Consider the following 17,511-nt stretch of genomic DNA (forward strand, 5'->3'; position numbering starts at 1 on the left):
ATCTCTTTGTAAAAGTGTCTTTATTATGTCAAGATCTTCATTGCCTTTCTTGTATAAAAGCATTCCTTACACACGTGGTTGGCCCAAAACATTTCAAACCTTAGTACTGAGAACTGTCAAAAACTGCATTAAGATGACTTTAATAGACTCACAAGAGATATGAAAGAGCTCTTAGCAGATTAAAAACATGGGATATTAGAACAGCTATGTTAGAGGCTGCTATGGGACTGACCAAAAGTGAAACAGAAGGAAAAGGATCTACACTGGAACAGCTATTAATAAAAGGGCAGGGGGGAAGTAAGACATCCAGAGTAGCAGCAGAGAGTTAATTAGAAAAGCCACCTTGTGAGAAAAGAGAAGGAACGGAACTAATTCAATATTTCTGGACCAGTAAAACTGTAGGGAATTGAAGGGATTGAGGAAAGATAAGTCAAAAAGTTCAATGAGTACAGTGTGAGTACGCGTTGCTAGAAGAAAAGATGCAACAAAAGAAAAGAGCATAAGGGGAAAACTAATTTCCTTTACAGGCACGGTTATGGGAACAGAAATCAAAAACCTAAAGCCCAAAGCGAGAGAGAGGCATGGACATATATACACTACCAAACGTAAGGTAGATAGCTAGTGGGAAGCAGCCGCATAGCACAGGGAGATCAGCTCGGTGCTTTGTGACCACCTAGAGGGGTGGGATAGGGAGGGTGAGAAGGAGGGAGACGCAAGAGATATGGGAACATATGTATACGTATAACTGATTCACTTTGTTATAAAGCAGAAACTAACACACCACTGTAAAGCAATTATACCCCAATAAAGATGTTAAAAAAAAAAAAAAAGCAAGCCTATTCCTAGTATATTCTGGATGATTAAAGCAAGAAAGTATTTAAAAAAAAAAAACAAAAACACCTAAAGCCATTTTTGTAGTCTTGGTTAAAAGTAAAGTAAATTATACATTACAATACTTTTTAATAAATCTTGCCAACAAAGAATCCTACAAATATTTTGAATGCTGAAAGTTATTTGCAGGTACCGGATGTTTATACATTATGATCACAAGATCACAGGGAACAAAGAGCATGGTTAAGTGACAGGACAGGTTAGAAACAAATGTTACTTAAAGTCTCTCCTTGTGTTTGCTGAGAAAGAACAAGACGTTTCCCTAGATCTTTAATGTTAATTTACAAAGTTCTTCCTGGGATATGCAGTGATAACTACAAAATTCCTGTTTAATCTTCTAAGACTGGTAGCCCTGGACTTCAAAGAATGTGATGAATGTGAACTGTTGGAAAACAGGATATTGTTCATTGAAATGACAGAGTTCATTTTATGTAAAAGAGGAATTTGTTCATTTACACTGTAAATTCACTCACTGTCCCTGTGTTAGTTAACTCTCTCACTTATAAACTATGTAGCTCTCCCATTTTTTTTTTCAGAAACACTCAGATTTTTGGATATACTTTTCTCATAGTAGACTTTATGTAAATAAATGATGCTTCTAGCACATTCAAATCCAACAAACATCACAAACTCTGCTTCTTCAACAGGGCCAGAGGTAAACATGAAATGTATAGGAATTATTTACTAAAACTATGTGATTGCTATAGGCAACTAGAAGTTATTATGAAAGTGTAAACATTACTGCTACACTTGGACTTCAAGTAGAGTCATATGAAGGCTAATAATGTAGTGATTAAGGTCCCGGCTCATTTTCTTGCACTTCTGACCATATGAAAATGAGGGAATCAATTGGGAGTGAATGAGTTCAATAAATCATCCCTACCCGCCTACCATCTATCTCCCAAAAAATACCTGATTAACATCAAAGAGCAGGAGCTAACTGGAAAAAGTGAAGCAAGTTTCCAAAGGCAAGAGGGGAAGTGTTTTTGGTAGCAGGGATGTGACTTAGAATAGATTTAGTTTATAAGGATTTCTCAATGACAAATTTGATAGATATTACATAAAATATATATAAAGCCATTTTTGTGAGTCAAAAAGAACAAAGTTACAACTACTTCCTACAAGTGAGGAACATTTTTTGTCATGATTATAACACTGTCTTAAACATTATTCCCCTTGGGGTCCAGCAGGACAGACTAATACTAAGATTCTACTAAACTAAGTAATAATTTCTGGGGGAAGAAATTTACTAAACAACACTCCAGTCACCAGAAAGAGCAAATGAGCTCAGTATTCCAATCTTGCTGTGGTATTAGGACAAGTCTTTAGAATAGGAGGCTTCTCTAGTCTCTCTAGTAATAAATCAAACTATAGAAACTTAGAATATCAATAAATGTAAGCAGCACATCAGAAGATCTAGCTATGCATAAAATACATTTTGCAACTCTAGACTGACCATCAGAGTATGCACTTTAAATGTCTTCCCTGGTGAGAAGGCATAGATGCAGATTCATACGTGCTCCCAGTGTCTATGGTAATGAAGCATATTTGCAAGAGAGATGCTGACTCCCTTGGGGTGGAGTACACGGAACTAAGAGAATGAATTATTAAACTTATGTGTTGGTAGTCAAAGCACTGTAACTTAAAATAACAGAATTCCTTAGTTATATACTATTGTTAAACTACTACTAAAACTATTATTAATAGTGATATACAATATTATTTCATTTGTTCCTCACAAAAATTCTGAGATGAATTAAAGATGGTAGGCATTTTTGCCCCCATTTTATAAACAGTGACATAAGTACAAAGACATAGTGACTACCCAAAGACATGGTAAGTGACAGGTAGCAATGATGCTAGGTATTCTGAATCCAATCCTAGAATTCTTCCTATAATACCAGTGTTTCCCCAAATGTGGGATTAATGACATTGGTGATACATAGGCAAGAGAGTAAATAACTATGAACCATATCCTAAGAATTTGTTCCATTTTCAATTATTTTTAAAGCATTCTGATAGGTCATGGAGAAGGTCTCAATCTTTACCACCTCTGAAGCTAACAATCTCACTTTTTAAAGGAAAGTAGGCCCCAGTGTTGGGTGTTGTCAAGCAAAAGCAGTTAGCCAAATCACGTAATATTATTTCATTTTTACTGTATTTAATTTTATGTTTATCTTCCATTTATGTCAAGGGATACTAGTTTTTCATTTCTGGTAGAAATATAAGGTACTCCTTATTAAATGAATTCATTTAAGTAATTTTACAGAAAACTGGCTAAGTAAAAAATAACTATATAGTGGACTTCGGAAAAAGCAAAATCATTAAGCAGTCTGCAAAGGACTGAAAATTAAAAATACTATACTACATATCATATGCTATAAATCATACTCTTTAATAATGAGAGTCTCACCAAAAGACTTTCCACTTTAGCAAACTTATTTCATACATGAATTGAAACAATTAGTTACTTCATTGTATCAACTTATTAGTTACCTAAACTCCTAAACAAAATGAGTAGTAGCCGTAATACTACCATAGCAAGGGTCAAGTTAATTTTGAAGCAAACTTGGCATATCACCTACTTTTTAGCAATATTTTATTTTACTTATCCTAATATTTTCATAATAAAATTTAGACATAAATACAGTTGCATATGATTCAAACAAAAAGAAAATCAGAGTAAAATGTGATTGCCTCCTGCTTTATGCTCACACTCACTTCCGGCTATTCCTGTTCCTGGACATAATGACTAACCAACCTGATTAACCAACCATAGGACAGCACGCAGTCCTCCAACGTCTTACCAATAAATTCACCTTCATGTGCATTTTTGTCTCTGTGCTAGCCAGGAGCAGAAGAGTTAGCACCAACTGCAACAACAAACAGCCCCCAAATCTCAGTGCTTTAACTCCTAAGTTACTCATCTAACGGAGGGTACACGAGGTCCTGATCCACACGGTCACTTTAGAGACTCTGATTAACAAGGCTCTACCACTTCGTAGTTGTGTCATCCTGATGCAGCCTTAGAGGAGCTAAAGATTGTAGAGGTCGCATCATATCTCCTAAATGCCTTGACTCACAAATAATACACTCACCAACTACTATCCAGAATATGCCACAGGGCCCAACCTAAATATAAGGGAAAATACACAGCTGAACATTTTATGTATCTGATAAAATACCTTTTTGTTCAATAGTACGTATATGAACCAGGTGACAGATAACGTGTTTTCCTGCTACTTACTGTTCTTAACAATACATCTTGGAGCTCTTTTCAAGTGTGTATGTATTTGTGTCTGTGTGTACATGCATGTACAACTATTTTTATTGGTTTCATAGTATGCTATAGTATAGATAAAACTTACTTAACCATTCCACTATTTATGAATATTCAGGCTACTTTTTTTCTATTATAAAAAAAGTGCTATAAAGAAGGAATAGATCTAGTTTTTAATCAAACATTCTATAGAGTTGATCTTCTCCATATGTTTACTGGCCATTGGTTTCCCATGTTGTGTGAATAGTCTATTCATATCTTATGTCCATTTATCTATTGCATTGCTTGTCTTCCCTTAATGATTTACAGGATCTTGTTAAACATGATGAAATTTTTACTCCAATTTATTTAATATATATTTTTCCTTTAACTCTTTCTATGGTGTTTATTAACTATTACTTGGCCAAATATATCAACGCCTTTCCTATAAGCCTTGTGATGTTTTATATTCTACGTAAGACGATCTTCCCCTTTTTAAGATTATGAAAAAATAGTCTCCTGATTTTGTTTCTATTGGTTTTGCAGTTTTAAAACTGATTAGTTCTACAATCTATTTGGGGTATTAAGATAAACACCATTTACTGCATTATCTTTTTTTTAATTTGAAAGGGTATATTTATCATGAACTCAGTTCTCATTTATACATGGATCTGTTTATTTACTCCTGGTCTGTTACCATTCAGTTTTTATTACTATAGCTTTGTAGTATTTTATAAGATTGGTAGAACAAGTCCTTCACAGCTCTTCTTTTCTATAATCTCTTCCATGAACTTTAGAATTAGCTTTTCAACTTTAAGAAAACCCTGTTTGATGTTTTGATTGGATTATATTGAAATTATGCATTTGTTTGGGAGAGAAATGAATTCTGTATAAGACTGAGTCTGCCCATCCAGACTGCCCAAACATAGTAATCTCACCATATATCCTTTGCAGCAAAAATCTCATTTTAACGTTTAGGCCTCCTTAATGGCCTTTCATATGTGAGTTATATGCTTCCCCCAGCTCACTGGTTATGAGTGACCTATTATGAAGACTGATGCTATTTTTTGAAGTGATATCGTAGGCAGAATTCTAAAAATCTCTCAGATTCCAAACCTGCATCCCTGTAACCTACGAAAGTTTTGAGAAATCTCTTCCGTGATTGTGCTACATGGCACGATTAGCTTAAAATTGGGACTGACCCAGCCTCATAAGCCTTTCAAATTAGAGTGCTTCTCTGGCTGGTGGCAGAAGAGGAGGTCAGAGAGTTAAAGCAGAGAACGCTTCAACATGCACGTTTGCAGAAGGAGAGGCCACGTGAGAAGTGATGTGGGCAGCCTCTAGGAGCAGAGAGCACACCCCAGCTGACAGCCAGCAAGAAAACAGAGACCTCAGTCCTCTATAACTGAAAGGAAGGAAATGAATTCTCCCCAACAACCTGAAAGAGCTTGAAAGTGAATTCTTCCCTAGGACCACTACATAAAAGCCCAGTGTGACAGACACCTTAATTTCAGTCATCTCAGACCTAGAACAGAGAACCCAGTTGAGTCCCCTCAGACTTATGATTTATAGAAATTATGAGATAATAAATGGGTGTTGTTTTAAGCCACTAAATTTGTTTTAATTTGTTACACAGCAATAGGAAACTAATCCAGATAGACTCCAAAGCAATTGTTATTACCACTTTCCCCCTCCATGGGTTTTCAGGATTCCGAGGGAAAAGAAAATACACTCAGAACCACTTCCCCCTTCCTCACCTGTATTCGCATTAATAGTCCCTAATTAAGACATACATGCCTACCAAAATCTTTAATTTCCTGCTAAATTTTAAGACTTTGGGGAAATAAAAGGCTAATTCTTCCTGTAAAAGTTTGAATATTTAAGGTACACAGTAAATCAAAAACAAAAATATCAAAGGACAAAAAAGAACCTCAAAAGTCATTGGGTAAATCACCTAATGAAAATTAGGAGAATACTGTTATCAAACCCTAGAATCCAAAATCTATTTCACAAGAGGCCAGGATATATACAATAACCAAGTTTCTTTCAGTAATTATCTATAGTGACTACAATGTTTAAAGGCATATTTTAGAATACAATATTTTAGTAAAATAGTAATTAATCAACACTGACAATCCACTGGTATAAATTACTGCACTATTTACCTTTGCCTTTAAGTGAAAATGCACTTTATTACATAGTATGTTAAATTTCTAAAACTCTTCGTACTCTTCAGAAATACTGAATTATGCATACTCTGAAATCAGCTTAGAGAATTTTTTTAATAGGTATTTACTGGAGTATAATTGCTTCACAATACTGTGTTAGTTTCTGTTGTACACCAAAGTGAATCAGTCATATGCATACACATGTCCACATATCCCCTCTCTCTTGAGTCTCCCTCCCACCTTCTCTATCCGACCCTTGTAGGTCATCACAGAGCACTGAGCTGATCTCCCTGTGCTATGCTTAGAGAATTTTGAACTGGTATATGGCTGAATTATATAATTTTTCAGAAGATATGTTGAAAGAAAATTATAATGGTACTCAATGACAAGACTGACAATAAAATAAGCTTCACTTATTCTGTCTGCATGCTTCTATACTATTTCAATCCTCTTTAACAAAATGTGTTGCATATAGTTCTTGGGTAAAATTTTTAAAACAAAGGAATAAATTTAAAAAAAGAAAAAAGTTTAGTGAATATGAAAGATCACAAGTTTAATTTTGATGGAATTGAGAGAAACATATTAAGTTTTAGAATCTGAAAACAAATTAGAGGGAAGTAAAAATAGAGTAGAAAGAATTTAAAGAAAATACTATATAACATGGAATAATGGTTAGCTACTTGTTACAACTATTAAAACAATGTTATGAGAGTTAATTAAAAAGAAAACTCATGCATTATCTAAAATAAATTTTAAAGTTGTTTCTTTGTCAAAAATGATTTTTAAAATTATTGACTTCTCTAATACTGCTCTCCTCAAAATGCCAATTTCTATGAAATACAAATAACAGAAGTGTAGTGATAGACTAAGGAACCATTATCCTTCTTGAAATTTTAACAGATGGTCTTATCAGGACGATGGACAGGGATCTTATTTCCTTAATTGATTTTCTTTGATGTCTCCATGGTTTTTCACTCAGTAAACAAAAGGTATTATTGATCTAACCACCAAGTTGTCCCTGCATGTTGGTAGCACATATTGCAGTCAATTTAACAGTTGTTGGGAAAGCACATCTAAACTCTACTTACCATTTGCCTGATGATTTGCATGGAACCTCATGCAAATCATGGAACCTGATGATTTGCATGGAACCTCATGCAAACGGAGAATGATCCCTTTGAGCTAATGCTTTGCCCATTCCTAAGCACTGTAGTTGATAATTTAAATTTCATATTTTGCCATCCATTTACATCTTAGTGCAAGTAACTTCCCTGCAAAAACAAGGCTAGTTCTGATGTAGAGAAGAGAGAGAGAATTGTGTTTTGTATGTAAGCCCCATGAAGGCAGGAACAATACCTGTTTCTTCTTTATCCTTTATCACAATGCCTGGAACATAGTAAACCCTCAATAAGGATTTGATGAAGGAAAGGAGGCGAGCACAAACTGAAATTCAACAAATAGCTCTGAGTTGCCGATGAACAAGGAAAAAAACCCAAAAAACCACACGGGCAAATGGCACATTAGGGGAGAAAAACAGCAAAAAGAAGAAGGTGATAGCGAAGGGAGTAAGAAAGTTCAGTGCTCATATTATTCCTAAATAAATGCATTTTATTTTTCTTTACTTCATGACTTACTCATTTAATAGCTCCATCCATATGCTATTTTAAAGAATAAAATTCATTGGAATGGTAGGAAAAAACATTCTACCATGAAAGGCTGCTTCCAAAGAAGTAAAAAGATGGGGCCTTGTAAGCACTGACAACATATTACATTAGATAACTATTTAGGTGAAGAATACTTTTATATTAGCAAAAGTAAAAATGTTTTGAAGCCAAAGATAAATGACTAAAGAAATGGGTCAAAAAAATGGTTGATGACTAATTTGGGGCTGAATCAATGACCAATTAGGTTTATAGACAAATTTTTTTTTAATTAAAAATAATTTTGTTTTATTTTTAAACATGGCCAGTTTGGGCACTTGAAATAGTCAAAAACATTTTAAATGATCTCCAGAAAGTTATCAAATGAGTACATGTAAACAATATATAGGGCTCAATTCCATATTAATCCAAATTGTAAAATATTTATAAAGTCAAAAAGTACAAATATTAAAAATTACTCTTAAAAATTACACTACACATATTTTTCCATTACTGGTAATTGGTCTGTTCATATTTTCTCTTTCTTCCTGGTTCAGTCTTGGAAGGTTGTATGTTTCTAGAAATCTGTCCATTTCTTCTAGGTTGCCCAATTTATAGGCATATATTGTTAGTGGTAGTCTCTTATGATCCTTCGTATTTATGTGGTATCAGGTGTAACTTGTCCTTTTTCACTTCCGATTTTATTGACTTGGGCTCTTTTTTCTTTAAATTTTTATTGGAGTATAATTGCTTTACAATGGTGTGTTAGTTTCTTTATAACAAAGTGAATTTTTTATAACAAAGTGAATCAGGTATACATATTCATATATCCCCATACCTCCTCTTGCATCTCCCTCCCACTCTCCCTATCCCACCCCTCCGGGTGGTCACAAAGCACCCAGATGATCTCCCTGTGCTATGCAGCTGCTTCCCACAAGCTATCTATTTTACACTGGTAGTGTATATATGTCCATGCCACTCTCTCACTTCAGCCCAGCTCACCCTTCCTCCTGCCCGTGTCCTCAAGTCCTCTACATCTGTGTCTTTATTCCTGTCCTGCCCCAGGTTCTTCAGAACCATTTTTTTTTTAAAGTTTCCATATATATGTGTTAGCATACTGTATTTGTTTTTCTCTTTCTGACTTACTTCACTTTGTATGACAGACTCTAGATCCATCCACCTCACTAAAAATAACTCAATTTCATTTCTTTTTACGGCTGAGGAATATTCCATTGTATATATGTGCCAGATCTTCTTTATCCATTCATCTGTCAATGGACACTTAGGTTGCTTCCATGTCCTGGCTATTGTAAATAGTTCTGCAATGAACATTGTGGTACATGACTCTTTCTGAATTATGGTTTTCTCAGGGTATATACCAAGCAGTGGGATTGCTGGGTTGTATGGTAGTTCTATTTTTAGTTTTTTGAGGAACCTCCATACTATTCTCCATAGCGGCTGTATCAATTTACATTCCCACCAACAGTGCAAGAGGGATTCCTTTTCTCCACACGCTCTCCAGCATTTATTGTATGTAGATTTTTTGATGATGGCCATTCTGATTGGTGTGAGGTGATACCTCATTGTAGTTTTGATTTGCATTTCTCTAATGATGAGTGATGTTGAGCATTCTTTCATGTGTTTGTTGTCAATCTGTATATCTTCTTTGGAGAAATGTCTATTTAGGTCTTCTGCCCATTTTTGGATTGGGTTGTTTGTTTTTTTTGATATTGAGCTACATGAGCTGCTTGTATATTTTGGAGATTAATCCTTTGTCAGTTGCTACATTTGCAAATATTTTTTCCCATTCTGAGGGTTGTCTTTTCATCTTGTTTGTGGTTTCCTTTGCTGTGCAAAACCTTTTACGTTTCATTAGGTCCCATTTGTTTATTTTTGTTTTTATTTCCATTTCTCTAGGAGGTGGGGCAAAAAGGATCTTGCTGTGATTTATGTCATAGAGTGTTCCGCCTACGTTTTCCTCTAAGAGTTTGATAGTGTCTGGCCTTACATTTAGGTCTTTAATCCATTTTGAGTTTATTTTTGTGTATGGTATTAGGGAGTGTTCTAATTTCATTCTTTAACATGTAGCTGTCCAGTTTTCCCAGTATCACTTACTGAAGAGGCTGTCTTTTCTCCACTGTACACTCTTGCCTCCTTTAGCAAAGATAAGGTGACCATATGTACGTGGGTTTATCTCTGGGATTTCTATTCTGTTCCATTGATCTATATTTCTGTTTTTGTGCCAGTACCATACTGTCTTGGTTGCTGTAGCCTTGTAGTATAGTCTGAAGTCAGGGAGCCTGATTCCTCCAGCTCCGTTTTTCTTTCTCAAGATTGCTTTGGCTATTTGGGGTCTTTTATGTTTCCATACAAATTGTGAAATTTTTTGTTCTAGTTCTGTGAAAAATGGCTTTGGTAGTTTGATAGGGATTGCATTGAATCTGTAGATTGCTTTGGGTAGTATAGTCATTTTCACAATGTTGATTCTCCAATCCAAGAACATGGTATATCTCTCCATCTGTTTGTATCATCTTTTATTTCTTTCATCAGTGTCTTATAGTTTTCTGCATACAGGTCTTTTGTCTCCTTAGGTAGGTTTATACCTAGGTATTTTATTCTTTTTGTTGCAATGGTAAATGGGAGTGTTTCCTTAATTTCTCTTTCAGATTTTTCATCATTAGTATATAGTTATGCAAGAGATTTCTGTGCATTAATTTTGTATCCTGCTACTTTACCAAATTCATGGTTTAGCTCTAGTAGTTTTCTGGTAGCATCTTTAGGATTCTCTATGTATAGTATCATGTCATTTGCAAACAGTGACAGCTTTACTTCTTCTTTTCCAATTTGGATTCCTTTTATTTCTTTTTCTTTTCTGACTGCTGTGGCTAAAACTTCCAAAACTATGTTAAATAATTCTCTTTTTTTCTTAATAAGTCTAGCTAAAGGTTCATCAATTTTGTGTAACTTTTTAAAGAACCAGGTCTTAGTTTCATTGATCTTTCCTATTGATTTTTAGTCTCTGTTTCATTTAATTTTGCTCTGATCATGATTTCTTTCCTTTCTACTAACTTTTGGTTTTGTTTGTTCTTATTTTTCTAGCTTCTTTAGGTGTAAGGTTAGGTTATTTACTTGAGATTTTTCTTGTTTCTTGAGGTAAGCTTGTATCGCTATAAACGATAGTACTGCTCTTAGTACTGCTTTGGTGCATCCCATAGGTTTTGGATCATTGTGTTTTCATTTTCATTGTTTCCAGGTATTTTTTAATTTCCCCTTTGATTTTTTCAGTGATCCATTGGTTGTTCAGGCTAAACAAACTGTTTAGCCTCCACCTGTTTGTGTTTTTTGCAGTTTTTCTCTTGTAGTTGATTTCTAGTCCCACAGCATTGTGGTCAGAAAAGATGCTTGATATAATTTCAATTTTCTTAAATTTACTGAGGCTTATTTTGGGGACTAGCATGTGATCTATCTTGGAGCTTTATAGAATCATAACATCAATATTCAGTCCTTACCTAATCAGTAGTTCAAAACAGTATTCAATAAATTGTTAACTCTTTAACTTCAAATTCTTCTGTGAGGTACATGGCTTTTTAAAAATGAAACAAAACTTAATAATATATAATCTGTAAATGAGAAATGCCTAAGACACAATTGGATTAAAATGAGGGGAGAGGAGGGCAGAGATGGGCTGGGAAGAGGCACAGAAAAGTTTCTGGCATGACAAAAATATCCCATATCCTGAACAAAGTATGGGTATAGGGATAAAATCACTTCTCACAGCACACTGAATAGTGTCACCTAAGATCCGTGAATTTCACCGTAAATAAACCGCAGCTCACCAAAAACTAAATGGCAAAAAAATAAATGTATGTAAAATACTTCTTGACTATAATGAAAATACAATTACAGAATGTAATTAATTCCAAACTGAGAATAGATGCCTCTGTGTGTGTGTGTGTCTGTGTGTGTGTGTGTGTGTGTGTGTGTGTAATTTAGGGGGAGGAGTAGGTGTTTCCCCCATAAAAATGAAGCAGTAATTTATTAAGTTTTCATAATATGTGGCCACAACAGTATCATAAAACATCTGTGGGAATGATGATCAAGAACATAATTAAACAAAGATTCTTCAAATTACTGTGTATTAACATAAAATAAATCCTTTTTTATTTTTTATTTTTATTTTTATTTTTATTTTTTTGCGGTACGCGGGCCTCTCACTGTTGTGGCCTCTCCCTTTTGCGGAGCACAGGCTCCGGACACGCAGGCTCAGCGGCCATGGCTCACAGGCCCAGCCGCTCCGCGGCATGTGGGACCTTCTTCCTGGACCAGGGGATGAACCCGTGTCCCCTGCATCAGCAGGCAGACTCTCAACCACTGCGCCACCAGGAAAGCCCAATCCATTTTTAAATGAAGCAAAATAACTACTGAATTATTTCACTCTGCTTAAGGGAAAAACTGATCAGAAGTAAAGTCATTCAATTTATTTGCTATTGTATATATATCACTGAAGTGGGACACTGTTAGTTGCTATCAAGGGTGAGTTCTCTAAACATCAGAGTTGCCTACTTACAATCTACCATGGCTTTCATTTTTCAGACGTTTCTATTTATAATGCCAGCAGTACAGTACTTTTTTTCTTCTGCCAATGGAGTTAAGAAGATAAAGCAAATGAATTTAGATACTTACAAAATAATGTAATCAATTCAATTTCTTTTGCAGCACAGTTAATTCCTATTGTTTAATTTTAACTTTATATTAGCACAAAGTACTGAGGATTAAATCAGTGTTTCTACTTACATGGCTCTAACTATCAAATAATTGATATAGATATGCTATGGCTTTGGGGATAATTTCAGTAATCTGTATAACTCAAATTTAAATTACCATTCAAATGATGATGAATTATTAATAAACTATGAAGTTTTACATGTGGCCAGAAATGTAAATTATATAAGACTCCGATAAATGTATTATCTTGAAAAAGCAGTTATGGAAAATAGCCTCATCAACTTAAGTAAGATGAAGAGAAGCTGGAGAAAGTCCAGGAACAAGTAATATAAATTACTAAATGACTGGGAAATGACTTAACAAAGAAAGCCTAAAATAATGTGGGTTAGTAGGGAACAGACTACTGGGGTGGAATTAATAACAGTCTTTATTCAACTAGATAAATACTATACACATAGACCTTCAGTACTCTGCCCATTGAGAAAAGGATCTAAGAAGGTAAATGTTAAGTAGCAACTTTAAGAAGGGCTATGTTTAATACCAAGAAAAGTTTCCTTTTCAGTTTCAAGACTTTAGAGCTTAATTACAAAGATGGCTATAAAATCCATTTTCTCTGAAAATGTTTGGCCACAATAGAAATTACCAGAGGTAGTCATTCCTCTAACACATATGTAGCATTAGGTAGCAAATGTTGTGTACCCCATGGCCATACACACTCACCCTTACCACTTCAACACACACTGGTCTAGCTTTACACTACGGCATCTGAGAGATTTATCAGACCCTTAGCACCCTCTTTGCCCACCTGCATTTCAGCCAGAAATGTCAGGAAATTAACCCCCACCTGTGAGTGGCCAATGACTGACAGGAGTCTATATAAATACCCTAGGCTTCCTTTGCCCTCAGGTGAAATAACTCTGAGATGTGGCATAACACTGGCTCCCAGACTGCCCCTATGTGATCCATCTCTAATTAGCTACAGTTGTAACTTGTATAGTAATATAATCTCTGTTAGATAAAATCCCTTCCCTGTCTCACTTTCCCAATAACCTATTGGCATTTCCTGGGATCATCCCCCAAATAAACTACTTGCACTGAAACCTTCATATCCAAGTTTGCTTTTTAACTACCTACACTAAGACAACACACATTTCATTGTACCACCTGTCTTTTCATATACTTAACAGTTTCTTTAAATTCCCCAATTATAAAATTTCTTGAAAAACTTTTATAACACAAGAACTAGAAAACTAATACCTTCCAACTTTCATTATTACAATACACTAAAAATAAATGATATCAAAACAGTTATTTAATACTAGCCAGCTATTGCTGCCTATTATCTCTGAGTCTGAATCGTGCTTTTTTTTTTTAAGTGTGTACATGGGAGTAGGGGAAGATTAACAAATATTTGTGAGGTATTACAGATATGTTGCACCAAACTGACCATGTTTATTACTTCGAGTGACAGAGAATGGAAGAAGGAATAATTTCCTCACTCTGTGATTCAATGTTTTCTTAAATCTCTTTCCCATAACCACCTGAAGTCCATCTTATCATCTTGGACCATTTAAAATCACTTCACATCCCAATGGAATATACATTCCACACTTTAGAAAATATTACACTACAGAATAGATAAACCTGAGAAAGCTAATTCACAGTCTTAACTCAGAAAAAAATTAATAGAGATCTCCCAAGATTTCTTTGACCTCTACATAGTTTCAGAAAATATTAAACAGAGTTAGGAATTCTAGTCTTAATTTTTTGTGTGGCTGTGGCCAAGTCAATTCATTTTTCTGGACCTCAGTTTCCTCAACCTTAAAATAAAAAAGTCAAATAGGTCCACGTTTTCTCTTTTCTGTTCTCCTCGCCACTTGAGTAACAAAAGGAGTGAGCAAAGGTGAAGCTGTAGGTTTCTTAATCCCATTCCTTCAAAGCAGTTCTGGGAAGATCAGGAGGAGACAGGAGAGAGAAAGAGAGGGAGGAGTAGGTGAAGAGGAAAGAAGCAGAGGGAGGGGGAGGAGAAAGACTAGGAGGAGAGAAGGAAACAGAAAGGAAATGGACTTTTAAAAATACAGGAACCACCTTCCACTTATTAGAATGGCTACTATTGAAAAGAAAAAGAAGATAACAAGTGTTGATGAGGATGTGGAGAAACTGGAACCTTTGTGTACTGTTGGTGGGAATGTAAAATGGTACAGCCGGTGTGGTAAAGAGTAAGGCAGTTCCTCAAAAAAGTTAAAAATAGAATATACGATATGACCCAGCAATTTCATTCCTGGGTATATACCCAAAAGGAACTGAAAGCAGGGTCTCAAGAGAAACACTTGTATCCTCATGTTCACAGCAGCACTATCCACAACAGGCAAAAGCTGAAAGCAACTCAAGTGTCTCAACAGATGAATGGATCCACAAAATGTGTATACATACAATGGAATATTAGCCTTAAAAAGGAAGGAATTCTGACACATGCTACATCATAGATGAACCTTGAGGACATTATGCTAAGTGACTAAGTGAAATAAGCCAACCACAAAAAGGCAAATAGTATATGATTCCACTTACATAAGGTGCCTAGAGTCGTCGAATTCATAGAGACAGAAAGTAGAATAGAGGTTACCAGGGCAAATGAGGAGTTGCTGTTTAATGGGTATAGAGTTTCAGTTTTGCAAGATGAGAAGAGTTCTTGAGGCTGGTTGCACAACAATGTGAATCTACTTAACATGATTGAACTGTACCCTTAAAATGGTTATGATGGTAAATTTTACGTTACATTTATTTTATCATGAATTAAATTTTTAAAAAATACAGGTTACCATGGGACTATATGACATTTAAGATCTCTTTCAGCTCCACAGCATTTGAATTAGCATTAACAACAATTATGTAATTTATCATGGTCATGATACAAGGTTCATGAACAAAATTAAAACAAAAAAGTTATTTATCCCATATATATTATCCACAATATTTGCAGTATGTGTATTATAACCATTAATCTCTATGATCCAAGCAATGAGCTTCAGTGACTAATACTTATTCATGCTCTCTACAGAAAGTCACTAAAATATTACCTAAATGTTAAGAAATCTTATGGCCAAACAGAAAGTTCTGCAAATTTAAGGTTACTATTAATCTTTCTTCAAAACTGTCACCTCCACTTTGAATGCCATTAAATCCCAGTCAGATTGAAAGGCAGTTTCTCCGGGGCTCGCACAGAGTAACGTTACTACACTCTCATGGTCAATCCTGTGTCAGGATGAACTGCACATGACTGCCATTCTACCTTGATTCTGAGTCCCAGTCAGTAAGACCTCACCACGCAGTAGCCTACCGATCTTGTCTAGCTGTGTCCATAGCACACTGCAACCACACCGTACTCATTAGAATTAGCACACCATTTACTCATAAGTTCTCATGTTTCTTAATGTTTCTTAAATACAAGCTGACAAGATGATATCTAAAATTAAATAAGTGCTCGCTTTGGCAGCACATACACTAAAAATTGGAATGATACGGAGATTAGCATGGCCCCTGCACAAGGATGACACACAAATTCGTGAAGCGTCCCATATTTTTGAGAAATGGAAACAAAAACAAAAATAAACAAATGGGACCTAACGAAACTTAAAAGCTTTTGCACAGCAAAGGAAACCATAAACAAGACAAAAAGACAACCCTCAGAATGGGAGAAAATATTTGCAAACGAAGCAACTGACAAAGGATTAATCTCCAAAATATATAAGCAGTTCGCACAGCTCAACATCAAAAAAAACCAAATAACCCAATCCAAAAATAGGCAGAAGACCTAAACAGACATTTCTCCAAAGAAGATATACAGATTGCCAACAAACACGTGAAAGAATGCTCAACATCACCAATCATTAGAGAAATGCAAATCAAAACTACAATGAGGTATCACCTCACACCAGTCAGAATGGCCATCATCAAAATATCTACAAACAATAAATGCTGGAGAGGGTGTGGAGAAAAGGGAACCCTCTTGCACTGTTGGTGGGAATGTAAATTGATACAGCCACTATGGAGAACAGTATGGAGGTTCCTTAAAAAACTAAAAATAGAACTACCATATGACCCAGCAATTCCACTGCTGGGCATATACCCTGAGAAAACCATAATTCGAAAAGAGACATGTACCACAATGTTCACTGCAGAACTATTTACAATAGCAAGGACATGAAAGCAACCTAAGTGTCCATTGACAGATAAGTGGATAAAGAGGATGTGGCACATATATACAATGGAATATTACTCAGCCATAAAAAGAAACAGAATTAAGTTATTTGTAGTGCGGTGGAAGGACCTAGAGTCTGTCATACAGAGTGAAGTAAGTCAGAAAAAGGAAAACAAATACCTTACGCTAACACATATATATGGAATCTTAAAAAAAAAAAAAGGTTCTGAAGAATCTAGGGGCGGGACAGGAATAAAGGCACAGATGTAGAGAATGGACTTGAGGACACGGGGAGGGGGAAGGGTAAGCTGGGACAAAGTGAGAGAGTGGCATTGACATATATACACTGCCAAACGTAAAACAGATAGCTAGTGGGAAGCAGCTGCATAGCACAGGGAGATCAGCTCCCTGATCTCCCACCTAGAGGGTTGGGATAGGGAGGGTGGGAGGGAGATGCAAGAGGGAGGGGATATGGGGATATATGTATACGTACAGCTGATTCACTTTGTTACACAGCAGAAACTAACACAACATTGTAAAGCAATTATACTCCAATAAAGATGTTAAAAAATAAATTAATTAAATTAAATTAAAGATCTCCTGTCTTTTTTTTTTTTTTTTTTTTTTTTG

At 35.4% G+C, this 17,511-nt stretch overlaps 1 protein-coding gene and 1 non-coding gene across 4 annotated transcripts in view; one reads left to right on the plus strand and one right to left on the minus strand.

The window, feature by feature from the left end:
- Window positions 1–17,511, minus strand: part of RFX3 (regulatory factor X3) — a 290,506-nt gene that overhangs the window by 121,409 nt on the left and 151,586 nt on the right. The gene's annotated exons all lie outside the window — the stretch shown is intronic.
- Window positions 16,161–16,265, plus strand: LOC113620282 (U6 spliceosomal RNA). The gene has a single exon (XR_003432731.1). It is a non-coding gene; the product is annotated as a U6 spliceosomal RNA (small nuclear RNA).

This window comes from Aethalodelphis obliquidens, unplaced genomic scaffold (genome assembly GCF_003676395.1).
Source record: "Aethalodelphis obliquidens isolate GAN/ISIS:26980383/991018 unplaced genomic scaffold, ASM367639v1 scaffold7, whole genome shotgun sequence".
Lineage (NCBI taxonomy): Eukaryota > Metazoa > Chordata > Mammalia > Artiodactyla > Delphinidae > Aethalodelphis > Aethalodelphis obliquidens.